This window comes from Pteropus vampyrus, unplaced genomic scaffold (assembly GCF_000151845.1).
Source record: "Pteropus vampyrus isolate Shadow unplaced genomic scaffold, Pvam_2.0 Scaffold29, whole genome shotgun sequence".
In the NCBI taxonomy this organism is placed as follows: domain Eukaryota; kingdom Metazoa; phylum Chordata; class Mammalia; order Chiroptera; family Pteropodidae; genus Pteropus; species Pteropus vampyrus.
This window is the reverse complement of record NW_011888810.1, coordinates 3,677,877-3,693,394: the sequence shown is the minus strand read 5'-3', so window position 1 is coordinate 3,693,394 and position 15,518 is coordinate 3,677,877. Positions and strand designations below refer to the sequence as shown.

At 42.0% G+C, this 15,518-nt stretch overlaps 1 pseudogene; it reads right to left on the bottom strand.

Annotated features, from left to right (window-relative positions):
* Nucleotides 1-10,988: 10,988 nt before the first annotated feature.
* LOC111737667 lies at nt 10,989-11,107 on the bottom strand (annotated as a pseudogene).
* Between the last annotated feature and the right edge of the window lie 4,411 nt (nt 11,108-15,518).

Below are 15,518 nucleotides of genomic sequence, written 5' to 3'. Positions count from 1 at the left end.
AGCCACATGTGGCTATTGAGTACTTGAACTGTGGCTAGTGCAAACGAGGAACTGCATTTTAAATGTTATATCATTGCAATTAATTTAAATTTAAATACCACATGTGGCTAGTGGCCTCCATATTGAACAGAACAACTCTAAACACACCCCAAGCTTCTGTAAGTAACTCAGCTCATTGCAAAAGATATTCAGTTCCTAGTTCAATTCATCCATACAGTCGACAAGTAATTAATGCACCTTTAGGAAGAGTCATACCCTGTGCTAGGTACAGAAGTGGAAGAAATATAAAGTTAGAAAAGTTCCTGATCTCAAGAAGCTGCTTGCATTCCACTGAGGGTATGCATGACAGCAAATGAAAATGTGTAAATGCTGTGACGTAGGATGAGAGCAGAGAGGAAAGAGCACAAGGAATGCAGGAAGGCTGCATGAAGGAGGCAGCATTTGAGGATAAAGTACTTCATTTTGCAGGGAAAGTGAAGAACATTTTAACAGACTGAAGAGCATAGATAAAAGCTTGAAACCATGATGTAACTATAGATTGGGGATAACTTAAAGGGGGCTGAGGTTTGGGTATGAAGTGAGGGTGGGTGGAGGCAAGAAGGCCAGAGATGACCCTTTGCAAGGAGGATGGGACTAGGCAACGAGGGACCTTATATGATGTCCTGGGGAGTTTGGATCTGACCTGAATTTAAAATCTCTTGACTCTTCCTTAACAGTTGGTTTTAGAGATCTTTACCTGCTGCCAAATGAAATGCCCTCGCGTTAGCTTACCTTCCCCATCGTTCCTGTCCTTCAAGGCTCTGTCTGAATCCTGCCTTCCCAGAAGCCTTCTTTGATCTCACTCCTACACACCAATTCTTCCCTTTTCTAATTGTGGTTTCCCCTCCACAGTTTGTCAGGTGATTTTCCACTATATTCTTGGCTTTGTTTGCCTTGCAGGTTTCCCACAATATCTCAAAGTCGTGGTGGCTGGGACCTCTCCATTATCACTATTCTTTATTTCCCACATATTCAAGAGCAGAGTAGGTACTCAGCAAATAACCTCTATTGGTTAATTAATTTGGTCTGATCACATCCTTATTAACTTGGACCTGGAGATTAGTCTAAATATTTATAATTCTGTATTAGTAACACTTGAGGTGGCTTCCTAGTATCCATACCCTGTGCCTTTTATTTTTTGATAACCAACCTCAGAGTCATTCAAGTCTACCTGATGATGAGCTCTGGGGAAAGCCCTGGAAATTGTTGCTAGAGCAGAGGAGGTGAGAACAGTATAGGCATCTGACTGATTCTCTTTTCATCTAAGTCAACTCGGAGACCCTGGGGGCCTGAGTGATAGGGACTATCTGTAAACTGAGCTGAGGCATGCAGCCAGTCCAACCAGATTTATCTGTGTGATCCAGACATCTGATCAACCCTAAATACTATCTCTATTTACTAAATTACTCCTTGGAACTTTCTAGACTCACCATAAATTGTGTTCCCCTAGGCTTTTCCTCATGTTGATCTTTCTGCCTGTCATTCCCTCACCTTCAAGCAATTCATCTCCCGAGTCTCCCCTCAGTCCCCAGCACCTTTAGGTTATTTTCCCTTCAACCACCCAGACGGCCTCGGGCACCGCCTTCTGTGTTCCCACCCGCCCTTCAAGAAAATATATCTCACAGGGTCACTACGGAGTTATAAGAGATGATGCCTTGATGGCATGAAAAGTTTAGCTGTTGTCGATACTATAACTATTGTAATAATTCACTCTGTTACACTTTGTTTTCCCCTTGTGCATATGGAGCACCCAGCAGAGTCGGAGCATAGAGTGGATATTTCCTGAATGAGTGAAACACATCTTACAGCCTCAAATGAACAAGCCTGGCCTTAACATTCAGAGGTCTGTGATCTGGGATAACTTAGAAATGAAGCCTGAAAACACAATATGACAGAAATGAGGCTTCAGGGATGCTGGTGCAAAGAATAGAAATCCACAAAGGTGAGATACCCATGTTGTCAAAGAAGGGGTCAGCGGACATTATCAGGAGGATGGTTGAAGTAGCATCAGGTGTGGGCAGGTAGTAAGCACGTGGGGATATTGGAGAAGAGCCCCGCTGGCTTTATGGGCCCTACATCCATTTTTCCTCCACTGTGAGTAGCACACAATTGGCATTGACAGATGTAGCTTTGATCTCAGCTCTATTGCTTGAATGTTCCATGAAGTATCTAAGTCAACATTTCTCAACAGTAGATGACAATACTGACATCTGGGCTGGATAATTCCTTGTGATGGGGGCTATCCAGTATATTATAGGATGCTGAATAGCATTCTTGGCCTCTACCCTCTCGGCCAAGTTGTGATAACTGCCTCCAGTTGAGAACCACTGCTCTAAGCTAAGCCTTGGTTTCCTTGGCTGAAAAATAAGAATAGTCCTTCTAGGGCCAAGCAGTTGTCAGGATCAAGTAAGATAACAGGTATGAAGGTCCCTGGCCTGGGGCTTGTGCAGGGCTTAATAGCCACATTAAAGGACAGAGAAAAGATTACCCTCCCCCCATCCACGCCCAGTGAGTTCTGGGAGCTGGACGAGAGATAATACGGGAGGAGGTGATCCATCAGTCTTAGTCCTGAAATCCCACAAGAGTCAGCATCTCATAGACCTCTCCTTGCCCTGTAGGTATGTAAGTATGAGAATTATCAGGGTCAGCATCTGTGAAAGTTAAAGCAGGAAGTCCTTACAGCTTCCTGGAAAAACACAAGTGGCAAACTTGGGTAAACAGCAAGTAGAGAAAAGATATTTCCATATCATCACCGGCCCATCTCAAAAATTCTCTCTCTCTCTCTCTCTCTCTCTCTCTCTCTCATGCACACGTGTGTACACACACACACACACACACACACACACACACACACACACACTCATGCACACACACGAGCTCACTCCAATAAGATGCAACATAAAATAATTGTCAAGATCCTCTATTATGAAGTCAGACTTGAGTTCCAGTCTCAGTTCTGCTACATATAAGCTCTGTTACTTTGATCCAGTTACTTTACCAATCTGGGCCATATTTTCCTCTCTTTAACCCAGAGCTAAGAATGGGACTTACTTCAAAGAGTTATCATGACACCTAAATGTAGCAACATAGATAATGTCCATTGTGGGTTCTAAAAAATACTCCAATAATTTTAGTTCTTCTCCTTAGTAACAGTATGGTCAGCAATCTTTTCTATGGGACAATCCTACCTTCCCCCTTGGAAGGGAGTGAAGCTTCACCCACTGGAGAAGAAAGCCCAGCAAACGAAAGCCCAATCAAGAAGAAGTCAGCAGATGTGTTGCTATGGACAGAGGTTGGGCCATGGGGTCAGATACGTATAAATTCAAACCTAGACCGTAGCACTTAACAAGCTGCACAAATGCTCTTCTCTGTCTGAGCTCACAAGTCCACCCTATCTGTATCTCTCAGGTCAAGGCCAGAAGTTAGCATCGTCTCTACCACCTCCGTGGTTGCAGATGTTCATTTCACTCATGTTCTCATTCATTCGCTCACTCACTCAGCAAACATTTGCTTTACCTTGAACCAAGTATAAGGGATACAGAGGTAAATGAGACATGACCCCTGCCTTCAAAGATCTCAAAGCCTAGTGGGAAAATCAAAATCTCCAAGAGAATGTATGGCTAAAAGAGAAGCCATAAAGTAGGATAGGATTGAAAAACAACATCAAAATCCAGTCGTATTAGTTAGGAGAGACTAATTAAGTTATGCTGCAATAACAAATAACCTCCAAATCTCATACCACTTAACACAACGAAGATGAGCATGTACATAAAGTTCACTGTGGGACCAGAGATTCATATGGACAGTTGTCCATGTGTCACAGTATTCTAAATTGTTCAAAACTCATGGCGCCTTCACACCAACAGAGTGTCTGCAGTCACTGAGGTTAGGGAAGAGAGAGTTCAACGAACTTGACACCCTTTAAATGCTTCCACCTGTAAATGATATGCCTGGCTTCCTTCATGTTTCTCTGGACAAAGTAAGACACATGTCCATGCCTAACCTCAAGGGTCTATGTGCCCGGAAGGAAGGGACAACCTGAAATCCTGGTGAGCAGTTCCAACATGGACCCCCAACACTGAGGCCCACGTGGGCGAGACTGTCATTAGCTGTGTTCTTTTGTTTCATTAGCACTTAGTGCAGTGTCTGGCACGAGATAGAAACTCGACAAATTCTTCGAGAAGAAAGAAAGGAAGGGAGGGAGGGAGGGAAGCAAGGAGGCAGGGAGAAAAAGTATTGGCTTGTTCAGGATTTGGGTTGTTAAGAAATTTCTCTGCTGTCCAGGAACAGAACTGTGTGTTGGGGAAGAAGTCTCTTTAAATTAGAAACAGTTCAGTCTGTGGTTGAGCGGGGCCCGACTCAACATGGTCAGCATTCAAACTTTGGACCGTTTTGCCTTCTGTGGCTAAAAAGCAGCTTGTGTTCTAAGCCTCTATAGCCTCCAGGCCACTGATCACTCTGCTTTGCCCCTCAAGGCATCTACTCCCTCATTTCTGCCTGGTGCTTATTAGAGAGAACAAGGGCTGTGGAGTCAGTTAGACCTGGATGGGCTACTTGGACCCTCCCCTTTCTGGCCGTGTGCCTTGGAGCTAGTTATTTGACATCCTTGAAACTCAGTTTCCTCAACTATAAAGCGATGGCCTCTCTGAAGGCCTCTCACGGACCCTTGGACAGATGTTAGCTTCCCCTTTCCCTCAGGAGCCACACCCTGGAATCCTTTAGTGCTTCATGTTATAGCCCTTGGAATGTCACTCCCTATAAACATCTGAACTTCCCACCAGCATCCCCCACGGGCGAGGTCTTCCTTGCTTCCTTTCAGCAAAGCGCCATGTGTCTGAGCCGCAGCACACAGCACCTGTCCTCCACCCAGCAGCACTGACAGAGGGGATGTACCCAGCTCAAGGCTGGTTGCAGCTGCTGTGTATGTCCCTGAGCTACCTCACGCTGCCCAGGATGGGAGCAGAGGCAATTACTCACTGCTAATAATTATAGACAGGGACGCCACCAGGAGACGGCTGAACTGCGTGCCTGGAGCCCAGGGCAGAGGACTCTCAGAGCTGGCTCTGACTCCGATGCATTCTGGAGGGCTTCTAGGGGATTCAAGGGACATGAGTTTAGTCATCCCCATTCATTCATTCACCCATGAGTTATTAGGCAGCCAGTGTATGCCAGGCTCTGTATCAACATGCCAGGGCAACAGAGATGATTGGTACGATAAACACACTTTATTTTTGTAAACGCTTCAAAACAGGAATACTTCTATTTCTCTTCAGCGTGATACGACACATTCAGAAATTTTTTTTTAAAAAAAAGGAAGTGGTTTATGGTTAAATTGCAAAAAAAAAAAATCAGGAATTTATTTTGACTTTCATAGAATTATCTATCTTTTTAAGCTCAGATGTTTAAATATAATCCAGGCAGAAGTGCCCCTTCTCTTCTCCAATCTCTCAGATAAAGAAATAGGAGCAGAGAGAAGAAGTGACACAGTGTCCCCAGGAGCCCGGTGCTCCAAATCCCCAGATCTGACCCTAGCGCTAAGCCTTGTGCCCAGGGCAAGAAAGGAGAGTAACATTTAAAGGCACCGTGGATCTGAAAGCATCAAACAACCTGGGTGTTTTCGGCACTTCCTCTGTGTATAAAGTTGGGGAAGCCACTTTATTGTTTTGTGGCAGTTTCTTGACGAATAAAGGAGAAATGATGAAGCTTTTTATTTCGCCGTTTTTGGAGGATTGAAAACAGCAGCGTGCTCTCTACTAGCGAAGTATGATAATGATTGCTACAGCAGCTATTACAATTATTCTTATTTCCAACCAGCACACCGGCTTTATTTTCAAGTTAGAGAAATGGAATCCAGGCAAACACATTCTTTTCAAAATGCCAGAATTTCCAAGGCTTGTTAAGAGCCAAACGCATAGATCGAAAGCTGGTTTTCCTCCACTCTTTTAGCGAAAGTTATTAAGCTAAGGGAGTGCCATTCCCATTTTCATCTCAGGCTGAGGAGGTGCCTATGGCCTCTTTCAGCAGACTGGGGCATTAATAGAACCTAATTCTTTAATGGACTCTGGGTGCATTTCTTTCTTGCATCTTGAGGTCTTTAAAAAGCCTGTGGTGAATTCCATTGACATAAACCTTTTATAGAAACAATCAAATATCACTTGGTAAAATAATTAGCATAAGAATAGCACAAAGTCAGCCTGTCCCGTACTTGGTGGCAAATATTAAAAGGGCCCCTGCCAGCCTCATCCTCATACTGTCTTACTGGTGGAGGAGGCGATTTTTCTCCCTCTCCTAGCCAGTTTCCAGAGTGAGGCAAAGGTCCAAGGAGCATTGGCGGATGTGTTATGTTACTCTGGGTGGGAGACAGACCGTCCTTCAGTGGGCTTCCTCCAAGGCGTCAGGGGACAGAAGATGACGAAGGAGAGAAGGGTAGGGAAGCAGGAGTCCGGGTGTCCCCAGCCCCACTGAGCCTGCCTGGACAACTTCCCTTTCTGTAAGCAGTGTGGCCATCCATCCCTCCCCACATGGCCCCTCACTTCCTGCCTGCCTTTCCAAGTCTTTTCTCTTGTTGACCAAATATCAAAAGGTTGGTTTTGTTTATGACTTATGGATAAAATATCGCAGGAAAGGAGTGTTCCCTCTCAGGTCCAGATAAGATGTTGCAGAAGAGCGTCACACGGACTCCGGGCACACTGCTTTCAGATAAAGCATCTGCCTTTAAGTCTGGAAATGGGAATTCCTGGACATTGTAAATTGCCAGGGTCTTCTGCGTAGGCCTCGCCTGGAGAGACCCCCAGACAGGCCATCCCTGCCCGTGGGCGTTCCCTCTTCTGTCTGATCCCCGCGAAAGGCAACAGATAATCAAGTTATTTAGCTAAAGACAGAAAGTAAATACTCTCCACATCTCCACTTTTCCACATCTCAAATGTGCAACTGGCCTAAGTAAGAAAACAACTGATGATTTTCTTTGCCAGCCTGATGCTGGATGGATGATTCCATCTCATTGTGTCTCCCAAAGACTGGCTCCAGCCCAGCTGAGCTTGAGAGAACATCTTCTCATGTCTCCTTTAATTTAATTGATAGATATGAAAACTGGTTGAGTCTTTAAAATAAATAGGCATTTCTCATTAGCTGGGGGCGGTTGGTGGGCTGGGACCTCGCTGTCAGCTGGGGAACAGTCCCAGAGAAGACAAGAGGCCCTGTTTCCCCTACACAAAAGCCCTGAATACCTGTGCCCCATGTTGGCTGGGGGTGATTATTCACTCATTCTGTTGTGACAGACAGAAACGGAATTTAGCAAACCACAAAATTTCCTAATTAGCGTGCTGGGAATTCTTTCGATGGTAATTTGGAACAAAAAAGAGGCAGCCCCATGGTGAGAGGGTGAGCGAAAGGGAAAAAAAAAATGAGAGAAGTGGGGAAGAGCAAGTGCCTGCTCTCTGTAGGCATGGAAAACAGTTCTAGAAGTTTCTCAAAGCCGACAATTTTTTTTTTTTTTTCCAGAGGCTGCTGCTCACATATGGCAACACGATCCCCAGGCGCCGACCATATGTAAGGACACAAGGCTTTATGACTTATTGTCGGTAAGATTTATGGAGATGATATATGATCGGCAATCTTTCATCTTTTCATCTCCGGAGCAAACAGGGCGAGGCGCAGACCCCCGTGTGGAGCCGCAGGACCCCAACCCGGGGCTCCCAACAAACTCAGCCCCGGCTGGGCAGCGCCGCCTCCCCCTCAATAAAGGAACAGCCTGTGGTAACGGCAGCAACCATTTATTTGATTAAAATGGGCTACTCTGGAGCTATTTTGCGGTATGTTAATGAGTGCTATATCATAGACATTTATTAAATTAGATTTCATAAATGTCAGCCGTGTTTGCACAGGAAATGCACCAGTCTAAATGCGGACCGAACGCGGAATTAATTTCCCCCCTCCGGAGAAGGAGGACTCCTGCCCCGGCGAAGGTGTGCCGGGGAGGTGAGGACCCCGCGCCCGCTCAGATGTTTAATATGAGCCCTGGTCAAACACAGCACTTCTGGCTCCCGGCCGCCTCCCGCCTCCCGCCTCCCGAAGAGGGAGTATTCTAGGAGGCCGAAAGGAAGGAAATAACAGAACTCAACACTTCCTTGAAACAAGCCTTCAGCTTTCGGTGTCACAATATTTCACCTTTCCCTTACATTAGAATCAGCACAAATACGCAGAGTTCGAGAAAACAGGACACAAGAGGAAATGGAGATTTGTGGCGAGAAGCATCCTGGTTTTGGAGATCAGTGATTCCCTGGCATCAGTTAAGGCGATGTCCTCATAGGCTTTGGTGTATTCGGACAGATTGAAAAAGGGAGTTTATTGTTGAACCCATTTGAGACTTCCTGATGTAGACACCCTGCGCCTGTCCAGTATTCTCCACTTCTTATCCTCCACGTCTGCTCTGGAAGAGCTAGATCTGGCAGGTTCTCTTTAAAGAAACAAATAGGCAAAGGAAGAACAGCCCCATTGAAATGCATTTCTGGAGCCAGGGAGATTGTCATGGCAGATGCTATAATTCAGAGAAAAACCTAGATCGAGCCCACCTCACTCTCAGGAAGAAATCAGCTTCGAATAACTACTCAGGGGTGAAGAAGGCTCAGAGTGACCATCTGAGCAAGCATTGCTCTTTCATGCATCACCATTACCCACAAATTGACGAACCAGTCCTAGTTTGCAAACTTCGTTTTCTTTCCTCATTCATAATCCAAGGCGTTTTAAAACTGCTGCAAAAAATGTTTTTCACTCACACTTTTAAAGGACAGCCATGGAGTAGACAGTGAATTCGAAGAACGTTTTTTAGAATGTAATGTGATTTTTTTTTTTTTATCCCATTCTCCTGCATCTTCTACAAGAAAAAATATATTGCAAAAGTGACCATGGCTGGCACTTACAGAACTGCACTAATCTAATCACATGCCTATGGATTTGGAAGACGAGGTAATATTTTGTGTTCATTCTGACAGAGGCACTTGGAGAAAAGAAAATCGATATGATCAATCCTTCGTCAGTGCAGTTTATAGATGTATATCAATGTTCTTGGATGCCGAGCAAAGTGTGTATAACTTTATATGTAGTTTTGCTGTCGCGAGCTCCCCCCCACCCACCCCGCAAGGGACAGGGTACCCACTTTGGGCAACAGCAGCCGCAAATGAAAAAATATGAATAGAAATACATTTCTGATCACGGTGGTGAAATACATTTCTAAACACCCTCCCCACTCAAAGAACATGGGAACATGGGTTTTCTTGGCTTTTTTTTCAGATTGGAAGACACAAACCTCTGACGACAAAATCCTGGACCATGCTGGAGAAAAGGGAAAGAAGAGTTAGCAAATGTGGCAAAGTGAAGTCTGAATAACAGCACGGTCAAGTCAAGTCACTGTGTCCGTATGTTTAGGACAGAGAATTCTCCAGGAAAAGCAAGCCTGGGCTGATGTGCTGTTTTGTTCTGCTTTGTTTTATTTTCATGACTACTCATTTTGAAATCTTGTTCAGCATGTTTTGTAGCTGCTAAGAGTTAGCTTAAAAGAAGAAGTAATTTCACCAAAGTGAAGTGGCCTTTGCTTTCCACATGGGCCAATCTTTTTTCTTCTGTTTCTGTTAGTGTTCCAGTGGAATGAAATTCAAAGAAAGCAGGCACACATTCGATATCCACAAGTCTCTTCTGAGCAGTTCTAGAAATTCTAGAGTCTTGGGTTAAAACGGCAGCCCTGATTCGATTCCTGCCTCTACTACCTACTACTCCTTAGAACTCAAACCGGTCAAGTAGACTTAATGAGCCTTGTCTCCTCTTTCAATTGAGGATCCACTTCCTTCCTGAGCTTTTGGAGTATAGGAGAGATTAAGCACCTGGGCCTGGTACACACTTAGGGCTCAATCAATCTTAGCTTTATTCATATTTCTATCACTTTCAGCATACTTAGCTTTTGAATGAATATGATTTAAGAGTCATTCACTCATTTGTTCATTTACTCATTCAATAAATGATTATTGAAGACCTGTTATATTCTAGAGACTATTGTAGGCAGTACGGATATAATAGGAAACACCTGAGGTTAGGTCCCTGCTCTCACGGAGAGACAGATAATAGTCAGCTAATCAAATAAATAAGATAACTTCAGATATGGAGAACATAAGATAACTAGAGTGATCAAGTGCCTGGAAAGGGAAACCAAATAAATAAGGTGGCTTATTTAGAACGCAGCAAAGGACACTGTGAGGAGCTGACATTTACACTGAAAAACAAGAAGCGAGCAGCCAGATAAAGAACAGGAGGAAGAATATCCTAGGGTAGGGTTGACAAGTAAAAACCAGAACCTCCAGTTAGATTTGAATTTCAGATAAACAACGGTTTTTAGTGTAACTATGTCCCAAATGTTACAAAGGATGTACTTAATACTAAGGGTTATCAATAGTTTACCTGAAATTCAAGTTATCTCTGCAGTCTATATTTTGTTAGCTAACTCTCGTGAGTCTATTATAGGGGTTCGGATAGCGAGGATAGAAGTGCTGAAGTAAGAATGAACTTGGCTTGCTTGGGGATCAGAAAGAAGGTCAGCATGGCCAAGGACTAGGAAATGTGGTTTCTGAGAGGAAGTCGGGGCCCGCCACAAAGGCTTTGGGGGCTCTGGTGAGGAGTTTAGGCAAACCAAACTTCATGACTTGTGCGTCCAATCCAGGGAATTATCTAGACAATGAGTGGCAGCAGAACCAGAGGTTGGCTGACTACAACCGATGGGTCATATTTGGCCTGCCACTTGTTATTTACTTATTTATTTATTTACTTTTCTATTTATTTATTTATTTATTTATTTATTTATTTATTTATTTATTTATTTATTGGCGAGGTGACCCTTGGTTGACCTTACAGATTGCAAGGACCTTGTCATCTTACAATCCTTTATTTTTTTTTTATTTTTTTTACGCCTACAGCACCTGGTCTTCCTAGGTAGTCTCCCATCCAAGTACTAACCAGGCCCGAACCTGCTTAGCTTCCGAGATCAGACAGGATTGGGCTTGTTCAGGGTAGCATGGCCGTAGACTCGCCACTTGTTTTTTGTAAATAAAGTTTTGTTGAAACACAGCCACACTTATTTATTTATATAACATCTACAGCTACTTTCCTACTACAATAGCAGAGTGGAGAAATTGCAATGAAGACCATAAATCCCACACAACCTAATATATTTACTATCTGGTCCTTTACAAAAAGTATGCTGACTCCTGAATCATGTCATGTGTCAGGAATCAAAATGCAGTAACTCCTAGGAACCAGCAATCTAGCTGTGTTGAGTTTATATTTCCTGGTCCAATTTTTCTAGGCTTCTATTCTTTGATTCTTATTAACCAGAAATTAAATTTATAGGTATTTTAAAACAGTCATGTCTTCAGGTTTTTGAGTCTGGTACTAAAATGGAAAGAAAACTAATTTGATTCCATCATGCGGTTGCTAAGATGATTAAGATTCATTAGCTGGCTACAACACAATCATAAATGAAGACATTTCTTATTTCATAGATTTTTCCCATTAAGACTATTACTTTCTCTGCTAAGAGGTGCAGACAAGACATCAATATGTGCTGTTAAGTATTTATAATTTACACAAACTACATGGGGGCAAAGCAGGGCTCACGTAGAATTGCCTGGTTGAAGGTCAGCTATGAAAGGAAAGGGGCAACATTCGTAATGCTCTGCTCCTCTTAAGGAAAATAAAATAATAATGCTCTTCTGAGACACTGAAATAGAATGCTTTTAAAAGTCAATGTCAGAAAGCAGAAACAAGGCAGCAATGTGGAGTCAACAGATCATAGTTAGAACGCACAGTCTCCTGTGTGACAATTTAAGCAAAGTTTGGTAACCTAAACCTGAATTTCTTTCACAGGATAAAGGAATGATTCCACCCAGGATCAGATTACCGTTTCTGTGGATCTTGAGCGCCTTCGCTTTTGTGAAATGTGAGGTTCTCCTCAATTAAAAAAAAATATGAAAAAGTCTATTTCATTTTCACATGTAAGTGAAATCATATGGCATTTGTCTTTCTCTGTCTGACTTCCTGCACTTAGCAGAATACCCTCTAGGTCCATCCATGTTGTTGCAAATGGTAAGATTTAATTCTTTTTTTTATGACTGAGTAATATTTCATTGTATATATGTACCACCTCTTCTTTATCCGATCATTTATTGATGGACACTTCAGTTGCTTCTATATCTTGGCTATTGTAAATAATGCTACAATAGATATAAGGGTGCATATATCTTTCCAATTAGTGTTTTGGATGTGGAATCTAAAAAACAAAATAAACAAAACAAACAAACTCATAGATTCAGAAAACAAACTGATGGTTGCCAGATGGGAAGTGGGTGGGGGGGCCGGGTAAAAAAGTCGAATGCGATTAAGAAGTACAAATTAATAGTTACAAAATAGTAACGGGGGTGTAAAGTACAGTTTAGAGAATATAGTCAATAATATTGTAATAACTATGTATTGGGCCAGGTTGGTACTTGACTAATTGGGGGAATCGCTTCATAAATTATATAAATGTCTAACCATTATGCTACACACCTGAAACTAATATAATATTGAATATCAACAGTAATTGCTTAAAAATAAATAAAATAATAGGACAATTTTTTTTTTTTTAATTTTTAAAAAGAAAACAAAAGTATATTTTGTGACCGTGTTGGTATAAAGATGAATATAATCCAGGCTGGATGATCTCCATCTGTTCCTTTAATTTTAAAAGAAATTCAAATGTTTTTGTGGGCTCCTAAAAAGTGTCTTGAGCCCTGGGTGCTATGTCCCCCGTATCTAGCCGAGAAGTGGACTCTGGCCCCGCCTATGCCCAGGGTGCGGTGAGGACGTCAGGATCTGAGGGTAGGAAAGCAGCTGCCACATAACAAACACTGCATGGCTCTTACTGATTGTATACTGATGCACATACCTTTCAAAAATCAGAATATTCATGCTATCGCTAATTTGCTGAATGACGCCTTTAAAAATAAAATCTACTGCATTCCTCTCCAAGCCCTAATAGCCATACATTTTCATTATAGAAATGAGAACACACAAAGGACAAAATAAAAATCACTCACAATCTGCCACTGCCCAGAACTAAACTCCTAATACTTCATATAACCTTATGCACTTTGTTTATATGAAGGTGATTTTTGTTCTAATAGAATTGAAACATACTCTACACACTTTTTTTTTTGTCATCAGCTTTTTCCTCATTTACCCAAAGATCACAGATATTTGTCACTATATTAATATACTTTTACAATATCAGTTGAATGGTATTATAATAGCCCATCTCACAAATGTACCCATATTTATTTATATGATCTCCTCTCATCAGACATTCCCATCTGTTTTCTTAATTTACCATTATAGACGATGTTGTGATGAATAACCTTGTGGCTACGTCTTTGCACATAAGTCCATGATGTCTTTTTTTATTTTTAAAATGAAATTCCTGTGGGCTTAACACTATCTGAAGTGTAGCCTCCCGGGGTAAAAAAAGATCTTACTACATACACAGTTCAGAGGAGAAGATCCACAAAAGTAAGGAACACAATTAGTGACTTAGCCACCCGAGCAGACTAGGTCCTCGGGGCAGAAAGTTCCTCTAGGTCACCGAGTGGGAGCTCGTGAAAAAATGGAAGAAGGCTCCACATTCTTTTCTCACTCAAATTTAAAACCCAGTGGTTCTGAAAGTCAGTTGACAACCAAAAATCTTGTTAGTTACTGGCCACCACTAATAAGAAAAAAAAAAGTCAATTTATATATGAACCATCAACTCTGAATCTTAATGTTCTTTGTGATTTTACTGCAGTTATGGAATCTACGAGTCCAGTTCTACCTGGGTGATGCTGCACACAGTCCTTGTGCTGAAGTTTCTTCTCTGTAAAACTGAAAAAAAAATAATCCCTACAGCCCACAAGAAAGGAAGGATGGAGCTGGAGAAGAATGTCGAGCAGCTAACACAGTGCCCGGGGCAAAAAAAAACCAAAAAACTTAGCCCCTGCCCCGCTTGCTCAGGAGAATTGTTTGTGAAGACTTCCCCCAACAATCTGAATACAAAGTAGATGGTCTGTTGAAGAGTTTTTGCGGTTCTTCAGCCAAAAAAGAGGCGAAAGACCGGGTGATTACTGACATTTATCCTGTTCTTGGCAATCTTATTTCATGGAGTAAATTCGTCTTTTTGCTTTGTCTCCAAGTTGGAAAAGACATTCGGCCATTCGAGGGAAGGTAAAGGAGGGCATTGGAAAAGAGGTTATGTAAGATTGAAGTTCCATTACGAATCGCTACTATTTTTGAGCAACTACCCAATTCCGGGAGAGTAGACTTTCTTACAAGGAAGTTGCAGAGTGAATCTCATTGCACTCATTTAACAGAGAAGAAAATGAGGCTGGGAAAGGTTAAATAACTTGCTTCATATCATGTAGCCAATAGGTATCAGAAGCAGGATTAAAATCTAAGTTCTTCCATGTGAAGCACGTGCTTGAGTTCTCACCATGTAACGAGAGCTGTGCTCAGCTACCTTCCCACCTTCTATATACTTCTAGATACCACTAGATGCTTCCTTTTCGTTAGTTTTTTAAATTGAGGTATAATTGACATAACATTATATTAGTTTCAGGTGTACGACATAAAAATTTGATATTTGTATATATTGCACAATGATCACCACAATAAGTCCAGTTAACATCCATCACCACAGTTACAAAATTTTTTCTCATGATGAGAACTTTCAAGATCGACTCTCCCAACTACTTTCAAATATGCAATACATAGTCACCATGCTGTACATAACATCCCCATGGCTATTCATTTTATAACTGGAAATTTTACCTTTCGACTTTTTTCACCCATTTCGCCCACTCTACACCCCCTGCCCTATGCAACTGCCAACTTGTTCTCTGTATCCACGAGATTGTTTTTTGTTGTTGTTGTTGCCTTTATATTTTTGTTTGCTTTTTAGATTTCACATATAAGTGAGAACATACAGTATTTGTCTTCCTCTGACTTATTTCACTTATCATAATGTTTTCAAGGTCCATCCATGCTGTCGCAAATGGCAAGATTTCATTCTTTTTTTTATAGCTGAATAATATTCCATTGTATATGTAGATCTTTATTCTTTTATCATTGATAGATATTTGAGTTGTTTCCATCTCCTGGCTATTGTAAATAATGCCTCAATGAACATGGGGGGGGGTGCATGTATCTTTATGAGTTATTTTTTGTGTTCTATGGATAAATGCCCAGAAGTGGAATTGCTGGATCATGTGGTAGTAGTCTTAGTTTTAATTGTTTGAGGAAACTTCATACTGTTTTCCATAATGGCTGCCCAATTCACATTCCCACCAACAGTGCGTGAGAATTCTTCTAGATAGGCTACTTCTAAGGTGCTAGGAAACTTCTAAATATTTCTAGGTCCTCGCTACCTTCCA